A 16,091-nucleotide genomic window follows, 5' to 3' on the forward strand; every position below is an offset into this window, starting at 1 on the left:
ACACTTTCGGGCTGGCAGGGAAGAGGAGCTGGAGAGGGCATAGAGATCTCTGACTGAGATACTAAAATGTTGGTAAACGAGGTAGATGCCAGAGGGACTACCACTGGTAAAAATATCACCACCAGATATGTCAAGGTGATCTCTTCGGCATCATCAGTACCGTTCTTTAATGCTGACACATGTACATAGATCCCCCTGCCCCTCACCGCATAAACACTCATCCATCCCTACCTCCTACACACCCTCCCCATAGATGGCTGCCCTCCACCCCCACAACTTCACAAACATATATCAAGTCTGTAAGTGCATAACTAAAGAGCTATTTGCTTCATGTCCCTACAGCACCATGCCCTTAAATAATTTTGGAGACACAAGAAAGACTGTAGATGCTGGAAATCTGGAGCAACACCCAAAATGCTGGAGGAACTCAGTGGGTCAGGCAGCATCTGTGGAGGGAAATGGACGGTCGACGTTTCAGGTTGAGATCCTTCATCAGGACCGGAAAGAAACAGAAAACCTACAGCACAATTCAGGCCCTTCGGCTCACAAAGCTGTGCCGAACATGTCCCTACCTTAGAAATTACTAGGCTTACCCATAGCCCTCATTTTTCTAAGCTCCATATACCTATCCAAAAGTCTCCTGAAAGACCCTATCGTATCTGTCTCCACCACCATTGCCAGCAGCCCATTCCATGCACTCACCACTCTGAGTAAAAAACTTACCCCTGACATCTCCTCTGTATCTACTCCCCAGCACCTTAAACCCATGTCCTTTTGTGGCAACCATTTCAGCCTTGGGAAAAAGCCTCTGACTATCCACATGATCAATGCCTCCCATCACCTTATACACCTCTGTCAGGTACCCCCTCATCCTCCGTTGCTCCAAGGAGAAAAGGCTGAGTTCCCTCAACCTGCTTTCATAAGGCATGCTCCCCAATGCAGAAAGAGGGGAGATAGCCAGTATAAAAGGGTGGTGGGGGGGGGGGGGGGGGGTGGTGGAGGAGGTGAACCAAGAGCTGGCAGATGATAGGTGGATCAAGGTGAGAGATAGGCAGGTGACGGAGGGGGAGAGTGGGAGTGATGTAAGAAGCTGGGAGGTGATAGGTGGAAGGGCTGAAAAAGGTGGAATCTGATAGGAAAGAGGATAGTGGACCATGAAATAAAGGGAAGGAGGTGAGGAGGGGAACCGGAGGAAGGTGTGGGTGATGGGCAGATCAAGGGGGTGGGAGAGGCGTAAAAAGATGGGGTGATGGGGGCTAGTGGGATAAGGGAAAATGGGGAGGGGGGGGGACCCTAAACAGTCCTTCCAGGTGAGGCAGTCCCTCACATGTGAATCCATCAGTGTCATTTATTGCATCTGGTGTGGCCTCCTCTACATCAGTGAGATCTGACACAGATTGGGGGATCACTTCATTGAGCACCTTCGCTCCGTCCGCTGTAACAGCCAGGATCTCCCAGTGGCCACCCACTTCAATTCCGCTTCCCATTCCCACACCGACATGTCTGTCCACGGCCTCCCCTACTGTGCCAAGTTAAGGCTAGACACAGATTAGAGGAACAGCACCTCATATTCCACCTTGGCAGTCTCCAGCCTGGTGGCATGAACATCGATTTCTCTAACTTCCAGTAACTACTCCCCTCTGTCCCCCCTTTGTTTTCCCTTATCCCACCAGCCCCATCACCTCAATCTGCCATCACCCTCACCTTCAACCCGCTGGTTCCCCTCCTCACCTCCTCCCCTTTATTCCATGGTCCACTGTCCTCTCCGATCAGATATCATCTTCTTCAGCCCTTTGTCACTTCCACCTATCACCTCCCAGCTTCTTACATCATTCCCACTCTGCCCCCTCCCTCAGCTGCCTATCACCACCTCACCTGGATCCACCTATCACCCACCTGCTCTTGCTCCACCCCTCCCCTCACCGTCGTATACTAGCTATCTCCCCTCTTTCTCTCCAGTCCTGATGGAGGGTCTAGACTGTCCATTTCCCTCCATAGATGCTGCCTGATCCACTGTGTTCCTCCAGCATTTTGTGTGTTGCTTTAAATAATTTTGTTGTTTTTGGCCTAATATCAACATTTAAACTTAAGATCAGGTTGACAGTTCAGTCCAGTATTGGGAAAGAGGTTATACTCCAGATAATACATTAAATCATTTGCTCATAAAAATCTGATGATATTACTATCATATAATAGCGTGGGCCATTCAGGCCATTATGCTTGTGTTAGCTTTTTGAATGACTTCTACATTGTGATATACTCTTTCCCCATTGCTCTGCATTTCTTTCATATTAAATATACCTAATTCCTTTTCAACATTATTACTGAATTGTTTGTTTCCCATTTTACCCTAACAAGCACTGACTGCTCCCTTCTTCTGAAACTCATGCACCAACACCTAAAAAAACTCTTCCTCATTCTAACAGCTCTTAATTCCCAAATATCATTTTTGACCCCCAAACTGTGAAATTTCTTTTTTCCTAAAAAAGATCTCTCCACCTTGCTCTCCTTTAAGATACAATTCTAAAGCTCTCTCTTCCACCACAATTTTAGTCACTTATTCTGCAAATGTTTATGGCTCTAAGTAAGATTTTGTTTGATAGCCATTTTGTGCATCACTTTGGTGTGTTTTGATATGTTAGAAGAGCTGTATAGATACAAACTGTTATTGTCATTTCTACAAAAAAAAATCTTGGATTATCTTTCTGTACATAGAACATTAAAGAAATGTTAATGCATGGGAATATTTTTTACTGATTGACTTTTCAAGAGAGACACATGGTTTAGACTCTTTATATTTGCCCTACCGTAAAACTGATGGTTACAGGACACAAAGATGATTGGATTTAATCATAACTCCCTACTCATTAATGTCATTGCAGGGATCCACTATCATTTCCTGGTTAAATATGTCATCAACATATCACCAATAACACTCAGTAATTCAATGACTCTGACATTTTCTGTATTTAGACAGCAGGTCAGCAGTTGCCCTGGCAGTAAGTTTCATTCACTGGATCTAACAGACAGACCACTTTACACTCCTTCCCAATGCGTTCAATGGGGACTGAACTAATGCAGACTTAAAACCAGCATCGAGCCCAAGCTCACAAGAAGGACTTCCACTTACGATTTTAAAAAATCCAGAATCTCTGGAGATGGGGATAAGAAAAGAACCCAGGTCCTTAAAGGCAAGGGGGTTATTTTACAGGAAATAGCAGAGGAACAGCTGAGGTCAGCTAACTCCTGAACAGTCACAATACTGGATAGGAAGTCTAGATGCCATGGGCCTATCACAACACTGGATCTTGAGAAAATTAGTTACTTTGGCTTTCAGCCTTAAGCTGGTCTATCAGACAGATCAGAAAACCCTCTCCCAATGCTCCTAAAGAACAATTTTCATCCAAAGTAGTCATCATCTAAAAAGGCACTGTAGACTACTGGTGCCTGGAACAGTGACACAACAAGCACCTATTGGCCCATCTGTGGAAAGCCTGCAGGTCCAACATGGGCTTGATCAGCCATTTCAGAACACCCAAAACGAGAGTGCAAGCCAATCATCTTCATCCCCAAAGGACTGCCAGAGGAGAAGTTTGAGGAGAGTGAATACTTGACACAGATCACGCTGGAGGCAGGGAAAAGTCCTAATTGCCTTGAAAATGGTTCCACAACACTATATTAATGTTGTTCACCACCTCAGCACACTCCCCACATCCAAAGTTCTTTCCACATCCAAATAGCAGTCCAGATGAAGGGTCTCAACCCAAAACGTCGACTGTCCATTTCTCTCCACAGATGCTGCCTGACCCGCTGAGTTCCTCCAGCATCTTGTTTGTTGCTCCAAAATTCCTTTGCCTATTTAGGGTATAGCTCAATCTGTTGGATACCTCTTCACCTTTATCTAGGTGTGCACAATGACAGTCTGTATGCTTAACCTTACTTGCCATCAATACAACTTCTTAAACACTCCTAACCAGTGTCCAAACCTTAACATACCTAGATTTAATATAAAATCATGAAGATGGTCTCTTTAAGACTTCACATACCTTTGCTTTTAGAATGCAACCCTTCTTCCTTTTTTTTACAAGTAAAAGCAGATCTTGGCAGTTATGGTTCCTTTACAGCCAAAAGCAATCCTCATATTCTACAAGTATCCATTTGTTACAAGTGATCTGCCAGATATCAGAGGTCTCAGCCTATCACACGCCACTACCTTCTATTTTTCTCCTTAACCTTGGGCCTGCCGGAAAGAAGCCCGAGACTGCACTTGTATCAGTCCCTGCTCTGACAAAGCATCTGTTTCAGAAGCTTTAATCATCAGCAATATTGAGAAAGACTTTGAGAGCATGATGAGAGAGACAGGCTTTCCCTCCCCAGAACACGATGTAAACCAATTGTTCTCATTTTGCTCTTGGTTTTAATAGATATAGAGTGGTAAAGTGAAAGCATAGCAATATTCTTACAGTCTACTCCCAGACACATGGTGTGATATGTCAGTAGTTTCATGTCAGAACATTTAAAAAATCTGCCATGACATCAGTAATCACAAAGCACATGACAGCCAATTAAGTATTTTTTGAAGTGCAGACTCTGCTGAGGTGTAGTAAACTTTGCTAGATTGTTATTTCATTGCTATCTGCAATCTGTTCTTGACATAGGTGGGGGGCAAATATTGGTTGAAGGCACCAGGGAGAACTTCTGTACTTTTCTTTGAATAGTGCTGTAGGATCTTTATTTGAATAGTGCCATGGAATCATTTAAATAGACACTTCAACTACTAAAAAAAATGCAAGAATTTATGAAGCATTGTCAGAATGATTTGTAGACCAAAGAATCTTTCATTTAAACAGACCCTTTCATATCCCCTAGAACGCCAAGAACACTGAAGAGCCAATATTTGAAATGTGCTCACAGTTGCAGCAAATGGAAGACATTACTATTAATTTAGGCACAGCATGACTCTTAGCTGATGGATAAATATTTCAACCCAACTTTTCTTTGAAAGAATACATCTTTGCAATGGTCCTACAATGCTCTACAATGGACTCCTACAATGACCCTGCCTGGAACTGGTTAATGCAGACTTTGAATTAAACTGCTGGCATCTGGCTTGGCAAACCAAAAAGCTGCAAGATTGGTCTATGGCTAAACCTTGAACTTAGGCTAGGCATTTGTACGAGGCAACAGTTTTAGCAATATTAAAAAAATGCTGATTCAAAGGTCATTGATGCAAAATGCCAAAGCAAGAAAAACAAGAGCAGCTGTTAAGAATAAAGCATAAAGCAAAACAAAGCCCAATCAATTCTTAAATCTATGACTACTAGTATTAAACCAGTTTTGAAACCATTCTGTTATAGTTTTTCCATACATTGCCTACCCAAAATATGAAGATGCAGCAAATCGCTGGCTAGCGTACCCAGCTCTCAATAGCATCCAACTGCAAGCAGCCAGTGACTGCACACAAAATCGTCGCACGTATACCGTATTTTCTCTCTCTCTCTAATGTGGCAGCATCATCACTCCATGGACCTCGCGCTGACCACAGCCTTCACAAGGGCAAACCAGAAACGGAGGGAAAAATGCCAACTTTGACAGCGATGCATTTGGAAAATTGCCAACTTTGAACAGCGATGCATTGGGGGGAAAATGCTAACTTTGGCAGCAATGCATTGGGGGAAAAATGCTAACTTTGGCAGCAATGCATTGGGGGGAAAATGCTAACTTTGGCAGCAATGCATTGGGGGGAAAATGCTAACTTTGGCAGCAATGCATTGGGGGGGAAATGCTAACTTTGGCAGCAATGCAGTGGGGGGGGGAAATGCTAACTTTGGCAGCAATGCAGTGGGGGGGGAAATGCTAACTTTGGCAGCAATGCAGTGGGGGAAATGCTAACTTTGGCAGCAATGCAGTGGGGGAAAATGCTAACTTTGGCAGCAATGCAGTGGGGGAAAATGCTAAATTTGACAACGATGCTTTGGAAAAATGTCACATTTGACAACGATGCATTGAAAAAAATAACATCAGCCACCCTTAATCACTTGGGGTGGGTAGGAATCCACCGTCTGCTTTGACAAAGACAACCTCCTCCGAGTGGACATCAATGAACAAAGCAACAGTCGGCACTGCTGAGGGTGCATCTGTCCCTCAGCACTGCACCAGATGCATCAGCCGAGACTGGGCGTCCAGGTCCCCGAGCATCGCTTGTCCCGACCCAAGGGGCGCCCCGTCCACCCAGCCCGGGGAGCGGCTGACACCGACCCACCGCACCGCGGGCAAAGCGCTGGCAACCCTCCCGCTGCTTCCCCGGCCCCTCGGATCGACGCTGCCCCGGGACTGCCGCTCCCAGCCGGCCTGCAGTACTGACCGTGCGCCGCCGCCGCCGGTGATCCGTCCTGCCGGGGCCGCGGCTTCTCCTCACCGCCAACAGCTCCTGGCTTCCGGCCCCTGCGCACCGAGCACGCGGGGTAATGTAGTCCCAGCCCGCAGCTCCCTGCGGTGGGCGGGAGGGCCTTCCCCAGCGGGATCCCAGCAAGCATCGAGGGGAGCTTTCGCCCTGGCGCTTAGCGGTTAATGTAGTTTGAACCTGCCCTGACCTCGAAATGATGGGAGGGCACGGTCGGGGTATTGAACTACAAGTCCCGAGGTGCTTCGCGCAAGCTCCGGCCAGCGCTGCAGCGGGGGGCTGGTGGTTGTGTTGTCTTGGTTACAAGGGTTCATCCTGGGAGCAGGGCGGAGGTATTGGTTTATTATTGTCACTTGTACCCAGGTACAGTGAAAAACTTGTCTTGCAAACCAATTATACCGATCAATTCATTACACAGTGCATTGAGGTAGCACAGGGTAAAAACAACGACAGAATACAGAGTAAAGTGTCACAGCTACAGGGCAGTGCATTGCAGGTAGACGATAAGGTGCAAGGTCATAACAAGGTAGATCGTGAGGTCAGAGTCCATCTCATTGTATAAGGGAACTGTTCAGTAGTCTTATCACTGTGGGATAGAAGCTGTCCTTGAGCCTGGTGGTATGTGCCCTCAGGCTCCTGTATCTCTGCCTGATGGGAGAGGGGAGAAGAGATGGGAGAGGGTGGGTGGGGTCTTTGATTATGCTGGCTGCTTCACCAAGGCAGCGAGAGGTATAGACAGAGTCCATGGAGGGGAGGCTGGTTTCCGTGATGCGCTGGGCTGTGTCCACAACTCTCTGCAGTTTCTTGTGGTCCTGGGCAGAGCAGTTGCCATACCGAGCCGTGATGCATCCAGATAGGATGCTTTCTGTGGTGCATCGATAAAAATTGGTGAGTGTCAAAGGGGACATGCCAAATTTCTTTAGCCTCCTGAGGAACTAGAGGTGTTGGTGAGCTTTCTTGACCGTGGAGTCTCCGTTTTGGACCAGGACAGGCTATTGGTGATGTTCACTCCTAGGAACTTGAAGCTCTCAACCCGCTCAACCTCAGCACCATTGATGTAGACAGGTGCATGTACACTGCCTCCTTTCCTGAAGTCAATGACCAGCTCTTTTGTTTTGCTGACATTGAGGGAAAGGTTGTTGTCATTGACACCGTGTTACTAAGCTCTCTATCTCCTTCCTGTACTCTGACTCATCGTTATTTGAGATATGGCCTACTACGATGGTATCATCTACAAAGATGTTTCAGCACACAATTGTTTTTGGTGGCTTATCATGAGCAAGAGATTTGATATCTCTTATCAAATATATATCTGTGCTGAATGTTTGCTAAAATGTTGTTGCCATTTCTCTCCATCCCTCCTTCTCGCTGCATACTTAAACATGTTTGTTTCTTGCATTTTACCAGTTCTTAAGTCCATTGACCTGAAACGTTACCTGCTTCCCTTTCCATGACGCTGCCTGACCCACAGAGTGTCTGACCTGAACAGCTTTGTCTGTTCCAGCACCTACAGTTTTTTTTGTTGCTGCCAATTGTCAGATCTACCTTTACCATTCACTAATTTTGTACCATCATAATCATCTGCTTGGGGCATGGTAGAAAAATAATAATAGTGCACACTAAAACAGATCCTTAAAATCTTACAGGAAATATGAAAGAAAACTAATGCATGGGTGTGACCTCATGACTATAATTTTATCTCAGAATGTATGCTTTGATTTCTTAAGAGGTACTCTCAACAGTAACAAAACACACAAAATGCTGGAGGAACTCAGCAGGTCAGGCAGCATCTATGGAGGGAAATAAACAGTCAACCTTTCAGGTCGAGACCCTTCATCAGGACTGGAAAGGAAGAGGGAAGGAGCCAGAATAAGAAGGTCGGAGGAGGGGGAGGAACACGGGCTGGTAGGTCCTGGTGAGTCCAGGTGATCTGCAGAATCTCTTGTGACTCTCAACAATAAGTTAGATAACTGAGAACTAAATTTAGGCTGACTCTTAACACAACACTGCCTTAGGTGACTTCCTTCAGGTGTGGCATTAAATTGCAATCCTGCCTGCCTTTCAGGTAAAATCTACCAAGGCAAACTGGACGGTATTACCCAGGGAGCTAACCAGTTTTCATCCCTCATTTTAACCACCTTTAAAAATGAGTTTTAGTCTTGAGCTCTTCACTGTTTGCTACACTTTGCACTAATTGGCCACTGCTTTTCCACCATTACAGTATTATTACACTGAGATTCTCTCAGATTGATGCTAAAGATCCTGCAGCACTATGTTAACATTCACCTCGTGTATGTCTAAACCAACAACTAAACAGATGGGCCTAGATAATTGATCTCCTAATTCTTTGTTTCAGCATTGCATTAATGTAAATTGACTTAACTCAGAGTGAAACATGGAAACAACCCATTTCAGATTGTTTCCATTATTCCAGAAATTAAACTTGGCACTTGCTGGAAATAATACACTTTTGTCCACCTAATGATATTTCTGCATCATTTGCACAGGGGATAGTGTCATTCTCCATGTGCTACTTTTGGAGCTTTGTGGAGCAACTTTACCCCAGAGAAAACCACCATTGTGCACTTCTGGGACAACTAGATTTTAATACCGCCGTACTGGATGGTATCCCCAAGAAAGATGGTTGCTTCCTCCCTACCTTGTCCCAACTACCCTAACACTCTGATCCCTCAATGTTCCTGAACCTCCAATGTTCTAAGGTTGCTCAATGATGTTGAAATCTACGCCACCACCAGCTATATTCTGTCACTTGATCTGACCACTGATCCTAACTACCCCCCCTAGCCCTGATCTTTGAGTCTGACCCACCCTTGGCCCAATTTAGACAATCTTTTTGAACACCTCGCCTGCCTCCTCCCACCCCACTCCCCACTCCCTCCAGCATCAACTCTTGATTGCTATACTGACCCCAGTCATCTATCCTTAGCTTGTGGCTGCTCAGTAACTCCCCACAATTGCAGACAACATCATGGTCCTGAAGATATGTTTTCGACTAGTAAAAAGGTTAAATGACCTTTCAACAACACCAGAGGTCATCAGCTGTTGGCATACTGAAATTTGCAGCTGCTTGCCCAAAACTGAAATGGTAATGAGTGTATTGGTGCAATGCTCATCTGGTGCATCAATCTATGTGTACTAGAATTTCTAGACACACATGATAGTTATTTATCTCATTGGGACCTTGTTGTACACAAAGTGGCGACCATGATCCCTACATTAGAATAGTGACTTCACTTCAATGTACATTTAACAGCAAAGTGTTTTAATACATCCTAATATCATAAAAGGCACACTCTGCAGGTCTAAAGAAGTGTATGAAACAAGAACTAAGTTAGTAGACAGAAAATTGGATGTGCTCAATTCTGGGGATGTGATCTTTGTTGCTTGCTCTTCTTTTATGCACAGTGTCCTAAAACAGCAAAATTGACGGAGGCAAGGATTATGGAATTCAATCTGTCGACAGGGTTACGGAGGTAGCTTAACCAACCAAAACACTGTACTAATAAAGCCCTTGTGTTTACAACATGAAGATCTAAGTGTTAGATCTAAGAGATCTAGTTATTAGGGGTTTCCATATAGTAGATGCAAAGAAATTGTTTTCTTTGGTGAGGGAATCCATAACAATTGGATATGATCTTAAAATGTGAGCCACCCCTAACACCAAAGAGAGTAGGCATCTTGAGTTTACTTTCTAAAGAGGCTGTAGATGCTAAGTTGATTGAAATTGCCAGGATGGATTTTTATTAGACAATGGAGGAAATTGGTCAAAGCAGGGGATGGAATTGAGGAACAGATGGGCTCACTAATTGCTTGAATAGCTCAAAGTATATGAACTTCTCTTGTTTCTATTGTTACCACTGTTTATCAAGTTACTGGGACCTACGTATTTGAGACACAGGCTTACAAGTGATCTGGATCTATCCAACTCCAGTCCCACTCTTCTCAGTGATAATGCAGGCTAATCACTCATTAACACTGGTTCTAGTATCGTAGATCTGCCTTGTTCAGGTACTCGTTTCAGTACACAGTTGACTTTGTTCTGTTCTTCTATCTGTCTTGTTCAACAACCAGTAATCCTAAAGAAATTTTACTAACCCCAGGTGTATATTCATGACAGTGAATTTTTGTTTTTGAGTCTTTTCTGGGCTGCACAGAAAGTTCAAGGAACTTCTTGTGAGCAGTATAACTTACTAAGAACCATTGTTAGTGTATCCTCCTAAGTATGGCCTGAACTACATTACGCCTCATTGAATGGTAGCTGTCGAGTTGACAGTTGTGAAACTTCAATCTCTGCTAATTGTGTTGCTAAACTAATCATGTTGTATTGCATGTATTAGATAAATGAGGAGTTTCTAATCAGCATCCAAGTACCTTAGGTTGTATCTACAAAATTTTCACATTCGCTATAAAATAACTTGTATTTATGTAGTGTTTTAATATAATAAAAATGTTCCACAGCAGTTTGCAGGAGTATTATCAGACTGAACTTACTGGTGTATATGCTCCACAGAAACATCTTCTCTAATCTTTCTTCATAAAACACTGTCATTCCTATCTCCCAGATATGTTTATTTAGTTTCACCTCAAATACATTAACTCCTTTTCTGGCAGTGAGTTCCACATTCCAACCATTCTTTGGACAAAGGTACTTTTCCTGACTTCCCTACTGGCTTTATTAATGTTTATTTTAAAGTTATGGTCTCAAATTCTAGTATCTCTTGCAAAACTGAACATCTCTGTTACTTCATCATCCTCTTTATCACATCACTGTTTCAATTCCCGAGAAAATCACGATCAAAGTTGGTCTTCTTTCAAAGAAATTGATCTTTCAAGAAATTGATCTGCATATCTGTCCAAAATTCTCCTCAACTTAGGAGCACTCACTGCTAAACTAACAACTTTGATCTCAGTATGGTCAGTGTTCTAGCTATGTGTTGCATTAGTTATTGGTAGTCTTTAAAATTTAATTCAACAGTCAGTAGTTTCTCTAATCTATATTTTTGTAATTAATTGTTTCCAATCTGGTCAACTGACCTTATCAATTTTTCAAAGGCTACAAATTTAAAAGATTAACTTAAGATAAAATACAAACCTCTGTTTATTGGACATTAACAAATTTAGATCTGTAGAAATATTTTATGTTCTGGTAATTATTGTGTAATTTTCATCATTTGCTATATTTGTTCGCAGTGTAGACTTGGTTTCACTGTTAAAAGCATTCAATTATCCCAAGATTTATAAAGAGAGGAATGGGGGAACTTTAACCCCCATGTAGTTGGGTTGGGGGGGGGGGGATATGAGAAGTTAAAATAAATGATTGTTGTCAGAGAAGCCTGTCTTCAACTGTCCACAAAGGCATATTTGATTACTTATGAGTAGCCTACTTGCCACCTTCTTTAATGTGTGTGTATTGTTTAACAGGTTCATAATACAAAAATTGTTCTCATTAGCATTGAGGGAAATTGGGAAAGCTGTTCCACTGACGTTTAGCTTGGTGACAGTAGACAGGGGGTAGTGGTGGAGAGATGCTTTTCTGATTGGAAGTCTGTGACCAGTGGTATATTGCAAGGATTGATGTTAGGACATTTTTTTGTTTGTTATATGTATTAACAACTTGGATGTGAAAGTAGGAGATACGATTAGCAAGCCTGTGGATGATATGAAAATTGATCATGTTGTAAATAGTGAAAAAGGTTGTCTAAGGCAGGATATAAATCAGCTGGGGAGTTGTTCAGACCAATGGCAGATGGAATTTAATCCTGACGAGTGTGAAGTGATGCATTTTAGGAAGTCAAATATACAGTATTAGGACATATACTGTAAATTGTAGGGCCCTAAGGAGTGTCAATGAACAGAGAGAACCTGGGGTATAAATCCATAGTTCCCTGAAGGTGGCAACAAAGGTGGATAGGATGGTGAAAAAGGCATATGGCATCCTTGCCATTGGATGGGGCATAGAATATAAGAGTTGGGTCATCACTTTACAACTGTATAGAACATTAGTTTGGCCGCACTTGGAGTATTGTGTGCAGTTCTCAATGCTACACCATAGGAAAGCTGTGATTGCGCTGGAGAGGGTGCAGACTAGATTCAGCAGGATGTTGCCTGGATTGGAGGGCGTTAGTTATAAGGAGAGATTGGATAGGTTGGGCTTGTTTTCCCTGATGTGAAGGAGGCTGAGGAATGACCTGATAGAGGTATATAAAGTTATAAGAGGCATAGATAGGGTAGATAGTCAGAATCTTCTCCCCATGGTGTGGCTATCAAAAACATGAGGGCATAGGTTTAAGGTGAGAGGAGGGAGTTTTAAACAGGATCTGAGTGGTTGGAATCTGTAATGTGCTGCCAGGGGAGGTGGTGGAGACAGATACAATCACACATTTAAGAGGCATCCAGACAGGCACTTGAATAGCTAAAGCATGGAAGGCCATGGACCTAATGTGAGCAAATGGGATCATTATAGACAGGTACAATGGTCAGCATGGATATGATGGGCTGAAGGGCTTATTTCTGCACTGGCTATGACTCTAATTTCCCGTTGTTAGATGCTGTCAGAAGGCAAAAGTGGGAAATTCTTGAACCAGTGTGACTGTTCCATTCAATCGAGCTGTTAACCCTCTGAGCACAGAGTTTAACACTAGTGTGGGACTGGTCTCACATACAAGTCATACTGAGTGAAATAGAGAAGGCTAGAAATTGTAACGTGGCAGAAAAAGTGCAATGAATTGGTACTGTGTAGCAGACCATGCCAGTTTAATGTAGGGCCACCAGACAGAAAAATTCCCTTACATACAAGGCACAAGGCTTCTTTCTTGCATGATAGAAAAGAGCCCTTGCTCATTTTCTATGCATATGGGCCTTCCCCCCTTGATCTAGCATACAAACAGGAGATTAGAGTCCCATGATGGGCTAAAAGTGGGTCAGATATCACGGTACGAAGAGAGGGTGGTTGTGAGGACATTGGCTGTGAAGGATGAATTGGGGCAGGAACATAGTGATGGCAATGAACACAAAGAAAACTATTTAAAGGAGAAAATGGATGTTTTAGACTAGTTAAGGTCAAGTTCCCTTTAATTAATGCCAAAGCAGCCCTCTGCTTAAGGCTTACTTTGGTGTGAGTGGCCTGCCCCATTCATGAAATTCATATATACACAGGTATTTTGTGTAAGTGACATCAATAGATGTCATTATTCATCACAGAATACCTAACATCCTCCTCGCAAATATCTGTTACATGGAGAATCTGGAACAAAGCCCCAGAAGTATGCAAGCCACACATGAAGTACCTGATCATATTTCATGTCTGCTTTTTGTTAAAAGTTTGATCAAGTAGCATACAAAAAAAGTTGCATTTTTCAATAGGATTTCTAGTCCTGCAGGTTTCCTTCCCTAAAAATCACTAATAAATCAGTTGGATTTTATGACAATGCAAGAGGCACTTTTACTGATGCTGCATTTTTCTTATTTCCGGATTTGATTTACAATTTAACATTTACACTGCTATTAGCTCTCATTATTAGCCTAGTAGTATAACGAGTACACTCCATTCCCACTGTTCACTCCACACAGTTTCTTTTTTTAAAAAAAAGCCACACTTCCGACACAGAAAGATACACACCCACCAACAAATATTTATTGCTTTGTTCTGTTATTTTGTTTAAGGATCTGGGCTCTGAAGGCACCAAGATTAAGTTGATGGACATATACAATGGATATATAATAAAACCCCCTCACAATTCAGAAAAATATACATAGAAACAATATCATCACACATTAACACATCTTTACTGTTTCAAATTACCTTTTCACCATGTGACAAAATATGGTTTAGAGGAATAAAAACAAAAGTACTGTACTCCATCAAGAATACACAGCTTAGGGATTGCCAATAAAGAACAGTGACCCTCTTATCTGTAAGTACCTGCATGTTAAGGTCCTTTACGGTTGGCATAATGACAATACAAATGTTTCTTAAAGCCTGTATTTTAACTCCTTTGGGCCATATCTTACAACAGTGGGTCTCACTATGTTGCTTACACTCAATTCCCATTAGCTGTCCTGCTGTAATTGGGACACTAGGATCCATTAATGAAGACAGCAGGGCTGCCCTCTTCTGGCAAATAACCTGTACCTCAATTACCAAGGCATTTTGTAAAAAAAAATCAAACAAGGTTAATCTTATAGAGCACTCAAATTGAAATGAGTAAAAGCCACGTTGTGTAATTAATGAAAAGATGAAGCCAAGCTTATATTTTTTAAAAAGTTGTAGGTAATGGGAAGAAGGGAATGCTGAGATAGGTTAAGAGTTCCATTGTCTGAGGTCCTGGGAAAAGGAGTGATAAAAGTCATAGCCCAAACTTTTGTCTTCATGGACCATTAGAATGCTTAACAGGAGCCAGATATGCAGGTTAAGTCCAGGCTGTCATTAGTTTGCTTATATCTCAAATTACGGATTCTAACACAGCTTGGTATTTCAATTTGCACTTGTCCATGACGACCTTAAATTTATCATTTTCCAAACCTTCATCCACAAATTTCAAGCAGCTCAGACCAGCCAATAATTCATCCAACTGCAAATAGGATTGAGCCACTTGGGCTTGAAGGTTGGGTGCGGGGCAGGGTTTCAGGACTGCAATTAGTCCATGACTGTTGTTTATGGTTCAAAGTGAAGAGTCAGATATGCATGCAGGGAGCGGAGGAATGCTTCCTCCATCAGATTTAGAGTTCGGAAGAGATGGGAAATGGAGGAGCAGGAAAGGTTTTGGGGTGGAGGGTAAATTGGAAGCTGTAGGTGAGAGAAGGTTCAACTAACAGATGAGCTTTTTCTTGACAGTGATTGCACTTCCCCAAGAGAATTAGGTAAACTTTTCTAAAAATATGCAAATTCAATTTATTAAGAGTACAAAAGAAACATCTTTGAAAATTTGTGCGATGTGCGGCTCACCTGTTATAATGCAGTCAAGGCTGTTAGCTAATTTGCAGTATGGACAAAATTGATTCCATAAAATTTGAAACAAATGGTTATTGGAGAAAGCAATATGCAAACAAGTGTGACCCACTGCAAAATCCCACCATCAAAAACCCCCTTTCCCATCCCCACACTGACTCTGTTCTATTTGTCCTTCTTTGTATGGTTCAGGCTTCTGTGAACTCAAGGCCCCTTCAAGGATATGGAGTGTTACACCAGGAGTTAAAAGGTAATCTCATTTTGGCCATGTACCCTAGTTTTGTGAAAGGAAATAATGAAAAAAAAACAGTCCATCGTTATTGGCCAAGAAGGAGGTAATGTTCCTATACAATACAATAATCAAGAAGGACATTTTTTCAGAACAGTGTCCCTTTTGTCAGCCTTCACAGGTAGTATTAGAAAGTTTCTTCAAAAATATATATCTAAAAAACCCCAAAAAATCCTATTGACATGGCTTCCTAGTTTAAACACGAAAAGTATTAAAGAAAAACACAACATTGGCAGCAAACCAAGGGGTGAATACTTCTAATCACCTTTAACCTGTGAAAGATCACAGGGTAGGAACCCCTCAGGCCACTGTATGGAGAGACATCATGAATGCCATCTTAAAGACTTGTGCAGATTATTTCCAGTGAAAACGTCAACACCGAGATATCACAATGTACAGTGGCCTGGGGAATGTTTACCTTTATCTGACCT

At 42.6% G+C, this 16,091-nt stretch overlaps 1 protein-coding gene across 2 annotated transcripts in view; it reads right to left on the reverse strand.

The window, feature by feature from the left end:
• smpd2b (sphingomyelin phosphodiesterase 2b) overlaps positions 1-6,581 on the reverse strand; it is a 37,711-nt gene extending 31,130 nt beyond the window's left edge. Inside the window, exon 1 of one of the 2 annotated variants that reach the window (XM_052034734.1) lies at positions 6,365-6,581. The gene's annotated coding sequence lies outside the window, so the exon portion shown is untranslated. Of the gene's footprint in view, positions 1-5,377; positions 5,424-6,364 lie in introns of those variants that run through there. The other variant, XM_052034736.1, reaches the window with a different exon arrangement.
• Between the last annotated feature and the right edge of the window lie 9,510 nt (positions 6,582-16,091).

The sequence above is a fragment of the Pristis pectinata genome, chromosome 20, assembly GCF_009764475.1.
Source record: "Pristis pectinata isolate sPriPec2 chromosome 20, sPriPec2.1.pri, whole genome shotgun sequence".
In the NCBI taxonomy this organism is placed as follows: Eukaryota; Metazoa; Chordata; class Chondrichthyes; order Rhinopristiformes; family Pristidae; genus Pristis; species Pristis pectinata.